Source organism: Sinocyclocheilus rhinocerous, unplaced genomic scaffold (genome assembly GCF_001515625.1).
Source record: "Sinocyclocheilus rhinocerous isolate Xijiao unplaced genomic scaffold, SAMN03320098_v1.1 scaffold917, whole genome shotgun sequence".
In the NCBI taxonomy this organism is placed as follows: domain Eukaryota; kingdom Metazoa; phylum Chordata; class Actinopteri; order Cypriniformes; family Cyprinidae; genus Sinocyclocheilus; species Sinocyclocheilus rhinocerous.
The window spans coordinates 45,622-61,211 of record NW_015632721.1 but is presented as its reverse complement, the minus strand read 5'-3'; the positions used below and the strand labels follow the sequence as shown (position 1 = coordinate 61,211).

General features: G+C 32.8%; 1 protein-coding gene across 1 annotated transcript in view; it reads left to right on the top strand.

Moving 5' to 3' along the window:
* Positions 1 to 5,558: 5,558 nt before the first annotated feature.
* LOC107742817 (mitogen-activated protein kinase kinase kinase 13-like) overlaps positions 5,559 to 15,590 on the top strand; it is a 29,928-nt gene continuing 19,896 nt past the window's right edge. The window contains exon 1 of the mRNA XM_016555863.1: positions 5,559 to 6,179. The gene's annotated coding sequence lies outside the window, so the exon portion shown is untranslated. The remainder of the gene's footprint in view (positions 6,180 to 15,590) is intronic.

Genomic DNA, 15,590 nt, shown 5'->3' with positions numbered 1-15,590 from the left:
ATGCATAAAACAACTTAATTTATTCATTTTTTTCTTAAAGTAGCCTTATTAAATTTTTTTACCCTCAGGAATTCTGTGTTGTGTAAATTCATTTTTCTGGTTATCAAATGAAGGCATAAAACATTAATTGAATTTATCATTTATCTTTTAATTATTGAAAATTAAGCAAACAAGATTTTTGGCAAACAAAGGGGATTTACTATTAAAATTAAAACATGGAAGAAATGTTTTGTGTGATTATTCCTTAAAAAAGTAATGTTTGTTGGAGATGTTGTTTATGTGTTTACGTCCTCATTTAGTGAGACGGCAGACGCTGAAATGTGTATATTAATTATATTAATATTATTTATTTTCATTTATTTATAATTATATATATAGAGAGAGGGAGAGGCATATGATATGATTTCTGAATTTATTTTATAATTATAATTTTAATTGTAACATTATATTATTATTTTATTATAATTAATTAAATTTTGTATGTATTTATTAGTGCTGTGTTCAAAATATCGATACGACGATGTATCGTCACAGAGATTTGATGATACGAGAATCGATACAGCTGGCCCTGTATCGGGGGAGTGCACAATGTAAACATGAAACATATGCAGTTACCTATATTGTACTGTGGTACAGTTCTGGAGGCCCTTCATAATGCAGAGGTCAACTGCTTGCTCTGCCAATAGTTAGAAATGGCACTATAGTAAGCAGCGTTTAATAAACAGCTGTTTTTCTAAATTCTAGGTAGGTGAATTTCAGTGCAGTCCTGTATCGTGACACGTATCGTATCGTGGCCTCTGTATCGTGATACGTATCGTATCGTGACTTTGCTGGTGATACACAGCCCTAGTATTTATTTATAATTTAATATAGATGCATATATATATATAGAGAGAGAGAGATACATATGATTTATGAATTTATTTTAATTATAATTTATTCATATTAATCATTTATATTACTATTTTATATTTATATTATTCTTTTATTATAATTAATTTCTTTTTAATTAATTAATTTGTAGGTAGGGTATATATAGGGGTGGGCGATATGACCAAAATCTTATATCACGATATGAGTAATTTTATTTCACTATAATGATATATATCACAATATAGTTATTTTTGCTTTAAATAAGGTCTTTATGATATCACAATTTTTGATACCATGGAAATTTCATAATTCTTGTCACCAGTGTCAATATCACAAAAAAATAATACTAGCCTAAATTAAAAAAAAAAAATCAAGCTCACAGAAGACAAGTAAACAGTCAGCGATTAAATAAGAATAACAGACTAATTACTAACAATAGGACAAAAAAAACTACAGTAGAACAAATAAATAAGAAATGCTACATACATGTATAAAGTAATTAAATGTATAAAAATACTGCATATTCTTCACTGTGTAAATTAAATATATATTTCTTATTAAAGCTACAAAAGTGATTTAGTCAAGAGCAGTGAGAGATTTTCTCTTTTGTTGTTTGATGAACATGAATGACAGACACTGCTGTCACTTTAAGAGCTGCCCAGATCCAATTTACTGTTACACGTGTGTTTTCTTTCTCAGCTGTTTGCTAAATTATTGTGTTTACGAGGATACTTGCAAAGACGGGCATTTTGACACATACAAGTGTGTGTATTTAACCATTCAAGGCCTATAAAGCGGCAAAAATAACTGTTCAATACCCCCGCATAAGCGCCGTCTTCACAAATGAGTTCTTTTTCGCTGCTGATTGCGCTTCAACGGCTTAAAATCACTTGTTTTTAAACCGCAATGCTTAAAAACGTGTGCAAACGATACGTTTTCGTGACCACATAGCACAGCAACGTCACGTGAGCGTGTAACCGCGATTGAGACGAGTCCAAAATCTCTACCGCTTGACAAATTTCGCTCACCCCTGTATATAGGGAGAGAGATGCATATGAAATGATCTATGAATTCATAATTAGAATTGTAATTGTAATTATAATTTATTATTAATTATAATCAATTTATTTCTTTAATTAATTGATCAATTTATTTTAATTTAAACTAATTAATTAATTAATTAAATACATGTTTTTGAAAGAAGTCTCTTCTGCTCACCAAGGCAGTAAAATTATTACATATTACAATTTAAAATAACTGTTTTCTATGTGAATAGCTGTTAAAATGTAATTTATTTCTGTGATCAAAGCTGTATTTTCAGCATCATTACTCCAGTCTTCAGTGTCACATGATCTTCAGAAATCATATATAATATGCTGATTTGCGGCTCAAGAAACATTTCTGATTATTGTCAATGTTGAAAACAGTTGTGCTGCTTATGTTTCCGCAGTGGTTGTATGTGATCCGTTGGTTTACTGGAACAGGCTGAATTCATTCCCGTCTTCAGAGTCTGCGTTATTCATGTTAAGGACACAAAGCTGTCGGTGTGTGTGTTCCGACGCGTCTCAATAATTAATGAGAGATTGTAACGGAGCCGAAGCAGCGCTGGATCCTTTACAGCCCACAGAGGCTTCAGATGGATTTCAGACTGTATGTCTGTCCTCAACAAAGAGCCTCGGAATTAGTATGCATGTGAATTATGACTAATTCATTTACTAAACTTTAAATCAGAGACGGTTTGGGTTTCTTTTAGGTCTAGACCTTGATTAACCCTGGTTCTATGGCAGAGGAACACCTCGGTTTGATTGCAGCTTAGTTTGGATGAAATAACATTTTGTGTTTTAACTCTCATCGTGCGACGGTGAATATCTTCAGATGTTCGGGTTGCGTTATTGATTTTGCTGAATATGCGATCGGATGGCATGAACTTTGGAATGCGCTCAGATCGGTCAAACAGGACTAGCTTGCTAAGCAAACATGCCTGACACTCCTGTATGTGGATGCTGTCTGTTTAGTCAATGTTCAACAACACTCCTGACCCACTTTAACATTCATGCACTCTATAGTGTCCACATATACTGTTGCGTTTTATTGTTATGTAATTATTAATCCATGGTATGTTTTAGGGGTCATATGATGCTGCTAAAAAGAACATTATGTTGTGTATTTGGTGTAATGAAATGTGTTTATGTGGTTTAAAGTTCAAAAAACACATTATTTTCCACATACTGTACATTATTGTTTCTCCTCTATGCCCCGCCTTTCTGAAACGCGTCGATTTTTACAAAGCTCATCGTTCTGAAAAGCGAGGTGTGCTGTGATTGGCCAGCTATCCAGTGCGTTGTGATTGGCCGAATACCTCAAGCGTATGGAAATGTTACGCCCCTCACATACTGTGATGCTGTGTCCAGCCGGAGCGACGAGACAAAAACATTAAAACCCATTATAAACGAGGCATTTGTTGCATCCAGTGGGGACATAATTACTGATTATAATGACTTATACTGTCTTTTTACGCGTTGCGTTGCATCGCGCCGCGTAAACATAAAACCATGTCTGCATTTGTGATCGGAGAAACGGCAAACAACAAGCGCTACTCTACACTGCTCAAAACTCGCGTTTGAATCGTCAGTGGCAAATTCTTTAAATATGAAAACATACTTACAGGCTGTGAGTCAGAAGTGCCAGACTGTCCTTGCAAAGTTGGAACTGCCCCACTTTATAGAAACAGCCTTTGTGCACAGATGCATTGTAGTCTACTCTACCAGGATCAGTCCTCCATAAAATGCGCTGCACACATCTGAATATTTGGGTTGAACACATAAAAATAATGTGCTTAAAAATGTCATACTGCAAAAAATCATAATTGTCCTAAAAACAAGGCTCTATTTTATTTAACCTAAACATAATTTCTGATTTCTTTCTTTAGATTTTGGGGTGAAACGAGACCTTTCTTCATTAGAGTCACATTTTAAGTCTGTATCACACCAGCTGATCCTTTGTTATTATTTTTTTATTTAACAAAATGTTAATGTAATCTTCATTTACAATTCCACTGATAATGTGTGACCCTGGAGCACAAAAGCAGTCTTAAGTCGCTGGGGAATATTTGTAACAATAGCCAAAAATACATTGTATGGGTCAAAATTATAGATTTTTCTTTCATGCCAAAAATCATTATGAAATTAAGTAAAGTAATATGCATTGCTAAGAACTTCATTTGGACAACTTTAAATATTTTGATTTTTTTGCACCCTCAGATTCCAGATTTTCAAATAGTTGTATCTCGACCAAATGTTGTGCTATCCTAACAAACCATACATCAATGGAAAGCTTATTATTAAGCTGTCACGCATTAATTGGCCAGAATGGGGTGTAAATGAGAAGGGACGGGGCGCATGCGGGTGTGTTTGAGGAGGTGGGACTCTTTGACATGCAGAATCCCCCTCTTTCATGACCAGACAAACACACACTCACACTCTCACACTCACACACACACACACACACACACACACACGGCTGAGGTCTGACGGTTAATGATCCGGGCGTGAGCAGCTGTTCATTATTTTGTCTCTTTAGTGTCCCGACACCCACCAAATATTCCCACTTCATTTCCATCTGAACCACCTGAACCTCCATTAAACAGGCTGGTTAATGTGACGAGAAAACACACGATTCATAACGTCAAGAGCAAATCTCAGTATTATAGTGACAGCAAAATCAGAACAAAGAAATTAAAACATTTAATTGGGACCCACTTTATGTTCAGTGTCTTTAACTACTATGTACTTTATATTTAAATTAATCATTTGATACATTGCACTTAACATAATCGTACCACCAAACCTGTGTCTAACCTTATATCCCACCTCAATTGCAGAAAAAGTGTTTTGCAATTTAATATGAACACAGTAGCTACATTGTACCTAGCATTTTTTCTTTACATAAGTACATAGTGGTTGAAGACACTTAATACTGTATTTTTATTGTATTATTTTATTTAATATTTTATTTTGCTTTATTATTTTTCTAATATTTTATTTTACTTTATTGTTTTAGTATTTTTTATTTTATTAATATTAAATTGTATTATTTATTATTTTATTGTACTTTATTGTTTTAGTAATATAGTATTATTTTATTTATATTTTATTTTACTGTATTGTTTTATTAAAAATTTTATCATTTTACTAATATTTTATTGTATTATTTTATTTAATATTTTATTTTACTTTATTGTTTTACTAATATTATTTTATTTTACTTTATTGTTTTACTAATATTTTATTATTTTATTTAATATTTGTATTTGTTGTATTTTTATAGTAATATAGTATTATTTTGTTTAATTTAACTTTTTTGTTTTAGTGATTTACTTTATTATTTCTTTAATATTTTATTATTTTATTTACTATTTTATTTTACTTTATTGTTTTAGTAATATTTTATTATTCTATTTTACTTTGTTTTAAAAAATGTTTTATTATTTTATTTAATGTTTTGTTTTATTTAGTATTTTATGTTACTTTGTTGTTTTGGAAATATTTGATTTTTTAAATTTAGTATTTTATTTTATTTTTACTTTTAGTATTTAATTTTATTTTTAGTATTTAACTTTTTTTTGGAATTATGTATATTATTTCATTCATGTTTTATTATTTTATTACAAATATTGTACTATCAAGATTTACTAATTGTATTTTTTAACACTAACATTACAGCACAGTATGCAAATATCCAATAAATCTCTTCAGTCTTAAATCTTTAACAGGCCACATTTTCCATCTTAACCCTGATCATCATGAGCCGTACGAAACATTTCTAAAATTATTCCCTGATTTGCTGGAATGCATCTCGTCCACCTTATTTTGAGCCGTGCTGAATTTTTAAACGGCTTGGCGGTAACAGGGAGATTTTCACACGTTCCCCTCTAAATTAATAAGTGTCTGTGCTGGAGAGATGAATGTTTGTGTGTTTGGGGAAGTCCAGTGTGATTTTGCATTCTTGTTTGGATGCCATTCATGGTATTTCAGTCTCTGCTGAACATGAACCCATATTTGAGGCTGGGATTCCCCAGCGGACGCTCAGATTGGCACGTTAACGCTTCAGAAATCCTCACGCACTCGCTCTGGCTCAGCTTTTGCTTTTTCCTTCGGAAAGTGCGATCACAGAGTCTGATTACTGACCTCGTGACCTCTGAACTCTGACCCGTCTGTATTTATTATTTACAGGTGTGAAGAGAAGAGGAGATACTTTGCGGTCGGCGGTAGAAGCATCTCGGGAAATGAGCGTCAGCTTCTCTGGAGGTACGAACCATGAGCTTTATTATTATTAATGTAATGAAGAATCTGAATTTTACTGTACATTGGCTTTAAAATTAAAATAAAATAATTATTACTATTAATGTTCAGGATATGTTGGCTTTAATAAAATAAAATAAAATAATAAGCTATAAAATAAAATATTACTATTAATGTGCAGGATATGTTGGCTTAAATAAAATAAAATAAAAGGCTATAAAATAAAATATTACTATTAATGTGCAAGATATGTTGGCTTTAATAAAATAAAATTACTATTAATGTGCAAGATATGTTGGCTTTAATAAAATAAAATAAAATTACTATTAATGTGCAAGATATGTTGGCTTAAATAAAATAAAATAAAATAAAAGGCTATAAAATAAAATATTACTATTAATGTGCAAGATATGTTGGCTTTAATAAAATAAAATTACTATTAATGTGCAGGATATGTTGGCTTTAATAAAATAAAAAAATAAAATAAATTTACTATTAATGTGCAGGATATGGTGGCTTAAATAAAATAAAATAAAAGGATATAAAATAAAATATTACTATTAATGTGCAGGATATGTTGGCTACAATTTTGCATTTACATTTAAAATTTTTATATTTTTTACCATATGTTGGCTTTAATAAATAATAACAAGAATAATAAATAAATTTAATAATAAGAAAATAATATAAAATAAAATAAATAATGTAAGCAATAATAAACAATACAAAAAATGCTTTTATTTTTTAAAAATTTAGTAGAATACTAAAGCAAATCACATGGATAGTGTTATTAATATTTTATTTGATCATTTTAGTATAAATATTGTACTGTCAGGATTTTGTTGTTTTGTTTACACAAACATTACATAAGATTAATAAATCGTTGCTCTTGCATCAATTTCTGTACGTCCAGTTGCATCCAACAACAACTGAACACATAGTTCCAGTGCAAGAATTAAGTAAATTTCTGTTTAAAATTAATTTAATTGCATGCAATGAAATCAAGTTCTCACACTTTTTTTAATGCATTGCGATAGCTAGTCTAATTAACTAAATTGAACAAGCAGCAAAAATATTTTTTTTTGAGTGTACATATTACAGTTTCCCCTTCAGAAAATGTGCAAACTGGTTTGTGGCTCTACATGCTGAGTTTATGTTTGCTCTGCATGCTGGGAGTTTTTGCGTTCCCAGCATGCTTTTCTGCACAGACATCAATGAAAGGAAAGGCTTCAGCAAGTGGAAGTTTCTGTGGTTCTGCTACCTCTATGTTGTGGTTAAGCACAAACTGGATAGAGTGTTTTAGTTTAGAGAGCACATGCAGACTGGTTAACCAGTGGGTAGTTGAGTTTTACCTGACAAACTCTCTCATTTTGTCCAAGCAATAATAAAAGGACACATTTAATTTATAATTTGTCTTAAATCTCATTTTGTTAAAAAATAATAATAATCGTGAATCGAATCGTGAGTTGAGTGAATCGTTACATCCCTAGTCATCAGTATTCTTTCTCCGTTTTCCTGGAAGAAAAAGAGCGTGTCAATCAGATGACTTTTAGAAATATTCTAGCATAAAGATGCTGAGCTCAAAGAGAGTGGAATAAAACCATAAAAGCGTTGGCTTTCTAGCTAATAAACGGATGCATGATGGGACCTCTTTGATTTAGGACACCGCACAAGCGCCGCATGCATTAGTGTTTTGAAATAATGCCCTCGTCTGTTCCGCTTCCATATTCAGTGTGTGTGTGTGTGTGACTGAGAGATGAGATCTCGCTGCATCGTGCCTGTGTCATCCGGCCCTTTCATTCATGAAAAGTGTGACGTGAGCACTCGCAGCTCTGCCTCCGCCCACTCAGACGATCTGCTGCTTGCTCTGTCTCTCTCTCTGTCTCTCTCTCTGTCTCTGTCTCTGTCTCTCGGCCGGCTGCTTTCAGCTGTTTCTCTGCTGAAGGAGGATCATGCATGGCAGCGCCGTCAGCTGTGAGTAATCCACCGCAGTGTAGTGTGAACGCTTGTGCATTTCTCTCTTTCTTTCCTCCTTCCTGTATGTATGTATTTGTTCTTTTATTTCTTTTATACGTGCTTTCTGATGGCCGTTCGGGTTGAAGATGACTAACTTGCGTGTTGGGTGCGTATATGAGCTATATTTGTCTGGTGTTCGATGCGGCGCTTCTCTTCTCACTGCCCTCTGCTGAAGGACAGACACACCGCTTCACACACACACGCACACACACATTCACGCATACATAACTTAATGACTTGTCTCAGGGGAATCGCATGTCGTGCATTTTAACAATGCGTCTCTTTCCATTTCTTTTGTGCTGTCTAGTTTGTCGAGATGAGTCATTTTAGATCACAGTGTCTGTGTGTAAATCACAATATAGTCGTTGTTGCTTAAATTCTACTAAAAAATATATAACCATATGAGAATGCCTGTTTAAATGCTTCCTAAATTCAATTCTCTCTTTCTGTTTGGAGCTTGATGGATGTGAGCCAAAAACTAAATAATGAAACGCATCCTTCTGACTCATAATTCACCTTCTGTATCAGTGTTTTCAGTTGTGACAGTAATGCTTGAAAACTGTAGATAATGTAATAACTTGACATCTTCCTCATATTGACTGTCACAATAGCAACATTTCAGTAGTCGGTACCAATACCAGTAAAATGTCATGGTTCTTGGAACCAATTTGGGTGCCATAGCAAAAACTGTTTGAACTATTTAAATGTTTAACTATTTTAACTGTGAAAATAATAAAAATAAATGAGTTAATTATTAATGCTAATAATATTATTACATTTATATTATGTTGTGTATTGTATTATATTGCATTATATTATAATATTATATTATATTATAAGTTATATTATAACTTTAAACTATTTTAACTATTTTATTTAACTGTGAAAATAAAAATTTAATAAATAAATGAGTTAATTATTAATGCTAATAATAGTTATAACTAAATAATATTATTGAGGAAAAAAAATTAACTTAAATGATTTTAGCAAATGGCTGCAATATAACAAAGAGTGAAAAATTTAAGGGGGTCTGAATACTTTCCGTACCCACTGTATATATGTGTGTATGTATGTGTATATAACTTTAACTAAATCAAATATTAAATTAATATTAAATATTAAAATTAAATAGTTAATATGTATATTTTGAGTTAATAGTTGTAAGTAAATAATATTTATTATATTCTTATATATAGTCATACACTGAATTTTTTAAACAATTTTCACTGAGAAATTGCTAGTAAATTTCAGAAATAATTACAAAGAAAGCAAGCAAGCAACATTAAATTAAACATGCAATTTTTAAGTAGAAACAAATAGTATTTTCTTGAAAAATGAACACCAATAATCTTTGTTTGATTTACAGTACATTTTTTTACAGTGTACAACCCATTGGTACATTTATCTATTGTTTCAGTGGTGTTTTTCTGTTTTATTGTCAAATGTCGTCCATCTGTTTTCCAGCTGGAGTAGAGAAGAGCAGCTCTGTTTGTTTCTAAGCATGTTTATATAAGCTCACGCTGGCCGCCAGAGCTTTAAAACACAGAGACACAGAGACAGAGCGTCAGTTTAATACAAGAGCTTCTTCAGCCGTTGTAAAGAAGGAATATAACGCATATAGTGTGCTGTGTGTGTGTGTGTTTGTGTGTCCACAGCAGCTAATGGAAGTGCCAATGTAAAGTATTGATTATGTGTCAGAGCTGTAAAAGCTTGGTGGAAGACGAGAGAAAAGAGCTGGAAGATCCTGTAATCTTGAGTCGTGTCATTGTAGTGTGTGTGTGTGTGTGTGTGTGTGCGCGCGCGTGTGTGTGTGTGTGTGCGCGTGCGTGTGTGTGTGTGAGGGTCAGTCTGCTGTAACATGCATCATCATGTGCGTGTGCGCGTGTGTGTGTGTGCTTGTGTGTGCGTGTGTGTGCTTGTGTGTGTGTGTGAGGGTCAGTCTGCTGTAACGTGCACCTCATCATCCGTGCGTGTGCACGTGCGTGTGTGTGTGTGAGGGTCAGTCTGCTGTAACATGCATCATCATGTGCGTGTGCGCGTGTGTGTGTGTGCTTGTGTGTGCGTGTGTGTGCTTGTGTGTGTGTGTGAGGGTCAGTCTGCTGTAACGTGCATCATCCTCATCATCCTCATCATCCTCATCTTCCTGTGTGTGGTGTTGAAGAGGAGGAGCAGCTCTTCAGATGGAGTCCTGAGCTCCTCTCCTGTCTTTTGTTGTCACTCTGGGATCTTTTCTTGTCAGTAGTGAGCTGAAGCTTTTTCTTGCTCCTCTTTTTCATCTTCCTTCAGTGTGTTTGTAAAGTATTAGAGTGCAACAGTCAGGTCCGGAAGTAAAAATCCCATTCCTTTTCTCCATAGGGGAATTGACTTTGAACAATAAACCATTAAAGACAGACATACTGTGAGCTACAGGGTTGTTAATTGCTGTAATATGCTTTTTATGAAACCATCAGCTCACATAAATAATCATGTTTGACAGCAGAATTCTTCGTGAAAAACGACAGACTTTGTAATGTTGTGATTCACCTCGTAGCTGGTTGGTTTGGTTCATTGCTTATAACACTCTTATAACCGTTTTATAATCCCTATATGGGAAAATGAATGGGAAAAAGTGGGCGGGGCTGTTGCACTCTGCAGTGATGTCAGATCATTCTGACTCACGATTGGCTGATGTCAGGCTCAGCTTCTGTCTATCAAACCCGTATGGAATGGGGGCCGCGTGATGCCAGTTCCCCGGGGCTCCGTGTCTCCTGAGAGCCAGTGGGATGGGATGGGGGCCCTGCGATGTGTGACCGGCTGAGTGACGCGGCTCTGATGCACGGCGTCACAGTGTGTGTTTTCCTCCGTCTCTGCAGTCTGTTTTTAGCAGGCTGCTGCATCAGTGTTAATATGACTCACCTCACACTCCTTCAGTGTGTTTGTAAAGTATTAGAGTGCAACAGTCAGGTCCGGAAGTAAAAATCCCATTCCTTTTCTCCATAGGGGAACTGACTTTGAACAATAAACCATTAAAGACAGACATACTGTGAGCTACAGGGTTGTTAATTGCTGTAATATGCTTTTTATGAAACCATCAGCTCACATAAATAATCATGTTTGACAGCAGAATTCTTCGTGAAAAACGACATTGCTCATGATTCTACAAAGAAATCTCCACCAATCCGAGAATAGAATAAAGCACTGCGTCAGTCTGCATATGCATATTTAATGCTTATTTTGCAATAAAAATACAATACATTGTTTCTATAAACATCTTTAAATCAATACACTTTAAAAATGATTTTTGAAGTTTGCTTTGCTTTGGTTCATGGTTTGTAACTCTTTAACAAAGACATTTTTAAAAACCCTATTGGAAAAATTAATGAGAAGAATACTTAAAAACTAAAATTGGTACTAAAATGTGTAGCCAAAGATAAACATTTGCAAAACATTATGTATGCATGCAGGTACTTATTTATTTATTGAAAAATAATATTAAAATAATGAGTAATTAAATATAAACACTGCAGTCTGTTTTTAGCAGGCTGCTGCATCAGTGTTAATATGACTCACCTCACACTCCCACAAACCTCCAGCCATATTTGCTGTGATTTACACTCGCTGCTCTTAATAATCGCTCCTCTGTGGGTGAATGAGTGTGTGTGAGAGTGTGTGAGAGTGTGTGTGTGTGTGTGTGTGTGTGTGTATGGGAGGAAAGAGCTGCTGTTTGCCTACGGGTTTCTGATGAGAACCGAACCGCATTAACTCTGACCATCACGTTGGTCACACTCACGGCTGATGTGGACGGTGGTAATGTAGAAGTGTGTCGACCGGTAGAGATTGTACTGCAGTGTTTGCATTTCTTTGTGTGTCTGTGAGACCAGTGTAGTACGATTAATGAGTGAATCAAACACAACAGCCTGATTCTCATGAACCAATTCTTTTAATGAATCATTGAGAAAGATCTGATTTGAATCCTGAATCTTTGAGCTGAATCAGTTTCAGCTGTTATTGAATCAACACCTGAATCATTTCTGAACTACAAGTGAACGTACTAGCATTTTTGTTAATATTAAAAAACGGTTGTTATTAACTGTTCATATGACAATGTGTAGTTAAAGATAAAGATTTGGAAAACATAATGTTTATTCTTTCTTTCTTTCTTATCATTTTTTTTATTTATTTGTATAATAACACAAAAATGAACAATGTGTAGTTAATCATTTGTAAAACATTATGTATATACCACATTATTTATTTATAATATAATACTAAAATTACATGTGTGTAGTAAAACATTTGCAAAACATTATATATACTATATTTTATTTATTTATTAATTCTTTATTTGTTAAATAATGTTAAAAATAACATTGTGTAGTAAAAGATAAACATTTGCAAAACATACATATAATTAATTTATTTATTACATTTGTTAAAAATATATAATAAAATATAATTACTAATTATAATTTTTTTTATTTGAAAAATGTGTAAAATAATACTAAGTTAAGAATTTTTATTTATATAATAATAGAAAATAATTTTTAGGTATATGTACATATGGTGTGTGTATAGTGCATGATTATCAAAATATAAGCAAATTTTCATTGAATTCCCAGCTAAAAGCAAACTATATTATTATGAATACTGTCATGGTGATATAAAATGATTCATCCCATGATAAAGCTTGTGTTCATCTCATCCAGCCCTGCTCCTGCTGAAGCTCCTGCGGCTGAGTTTCATTTGACGTCAGACTGCAGCGACTGCACTAAAGCAGATGTATTTAGGCCATTCATGTCCCTGCACTCTTATGATTTCAGCTTTAATAAACTGCAGCATTAGGATCCCAAAGCAGGAATAACTGCGCAGCCTCTGATCCCAAACCTAAAATAAACCCAAAGCAGGATCAGCACTAGTTAGCCAGTGCATGTGTTTTAGATGTGTTTGTATGTCAGTGATCTCCATTTGAGCCCAAAATCATCCTATTTTGATGAGCATTGAAATTTTCTTTGACTGACATTAATAATATATAACATTATAACAATATGTGATCTAAAAAACAACACTGCAATGATATGGTTTTTATACTGTTTTTTGCTTGTAAATATAAATATTTAATAGCATTTGTGATTTAAAATTCAGTGTTTGAGTTGGTAAGTTTGATTCATTTCCATGAATCACTTCAAACTGTTTTGATTCAGAGCTATGATTCATCAATTCATTTGCATCATCAATCAAATCGAGCTAGACATTAAACCTACAAATCTTGTTCATTTTAAAATCACTTTTACACACACAGAATGACTATCAAAAGGTAAATATTTATTTAAAACAAGAGAAAACTGTCAAAAGTAACATGCATGTAAGAAGAAATGCAGAAAAGTATGGCATTAACAGCTACAGAGTTTATAAATGAAGCATTGAACATTTGTTGAATATAACTTTTAATATCAAATTTGACTTTTTTGGTCAATTTTATATATTGTATAAAAATATTATACAAAAACACTATTATACAATAGTTGTACGATTAGTTAATAGTTAAGTTCTTTACAAACTGCAGATCAGGCATCGCTGCCAATTTCCATGATCTCTTTAGCATAATTGTTGTAGTCATGAAGAAGCCCCATCAGCACAGCAAAGGCATGTGGCATCTTTTACATGATCCAGGGTAGCCTCCTCCTTTAAAACCACTGCTGAGAAAATGGCGGCTTCTTGCACTGGTGTCGTCCGATGTTAACGTGACGCGCATGCTCTCTTTCATGTCCGCGTTCCCAACCCAGTGCCGCTGGGTTATAGATCAAGACCAATTTTCAACCCAAATTGGGTTAAAACAACCCAACGTCCTTACCCAGCGGTCTCAACCCAGCATTTGGGTTGAAAAAACAACCCAGCGTTTTTTAGAGTGCAGAGATTTACGTTATTGCCGTTTCATTTTACTTTCCAAACACTGGTTGTGAATCATGAGATTAATTATAAAAATAAATTTAACATTCTTAAAAACAAGAAACATTTACTTAAAGCAAAACTGCATAAAATTTAAAACGCTTATTTTCATAGAATATATTCTCAAATATGTTTACTTGTCTATTTGATTAGTAGAAATTAGTTTGTTCATTTGTAAGCATAAATCTAGTATGTTTATTATTAAAACAATAAATATTTGTCAATGGGAAAAGAAAAAATAGCTTTAAAATGTATTAAAATAAAATTTAATTTATTTTGCTTTGATAACATTACAAAGTTCATATACTGTAAGTAATTATTCAGAAATTGCCAACTATAAGCACATTTGAAGCAAAACAAGAAATATGTCAATAGGAAAAGAAAAATAATAATTTTGTTTTGCTTTTAAATTTGATAAAATATTTTAAAATAAAACGTAGTTTATTTGCATAAATAACATTATAAATTTCATATACTGTAAGTAATTATTCAGAAATTAAAAACTAAAAGAAAATTAAATGCATGCATTTAAAAAAAAAAGCATGCATTAAAAATTGACTGTATGTTTGTATTATATTGCATAAAAAGTCATCTCTACAGCAGCAGAATCCATTTTCAAAGATTTTTGCCATTGGAATCGCTTGGTAATTGGCTAAAAGCCTCAACAGCTCAATTAGAGTTATGAATGTTGAAACGATGATCTCTGTCCTGTGGGATCCTGATGCTCATTGTTCCTGTGATTGATTGGTCTCTCGCAGCTGTCAGTCATGAGCTCTCAGCGTGTGATTGGAGGAGGGTGTGGGCAGTTTTCAGCTCAGACTAATTGTCTCTTTGTTGTAGCGGCAGCTGTGGATCCCGACATATATGATCATAGCGCTGTGTGTTTGGGCTTAGCTTTGGCAGGGACCCTGAAATATCATGATTACCTGTTACAGCACATTGGTATATTATGTTTAGACCAAGAGTTTTCAAAATTAATAAGTTAAAATACACAGAAATTGCAGTTTTATTTTGCATTGTAAACACTGGCTGGAAGTCATTTGATTAATCACAAATTAAATATAAAAATTATACATAAAAAATGTTTTCTATTATTGTTATTATTAATTTCTGAAATTATTTTCCAGTTTTTCCACAAATGGTATTTTTATAAAATAGGTTTCTAATTAAATTTTGGCAATATTTTTCAGATTAAATAATCAGATTATTTGAAAGGCAATATATAAAATATGTTGCTGTTGTTGTTGTTGTTTCCATTATTTTCCAGAATTATACATTAAAAATATTTGTAAAATATTTTAATTTATTTAAAAAGTGTTTTATGTACTTAAAGAAATTATTTAATAACAAATTATTAGTAGTAATAATATTCTATTGACAATATTTGCCAGATTTTTTACATGAAATATTTTAATACAGTAAATTTATTGTTATTTTTGTCAACATTTTCCAGACAGTGTTGTACTCATATTTGTA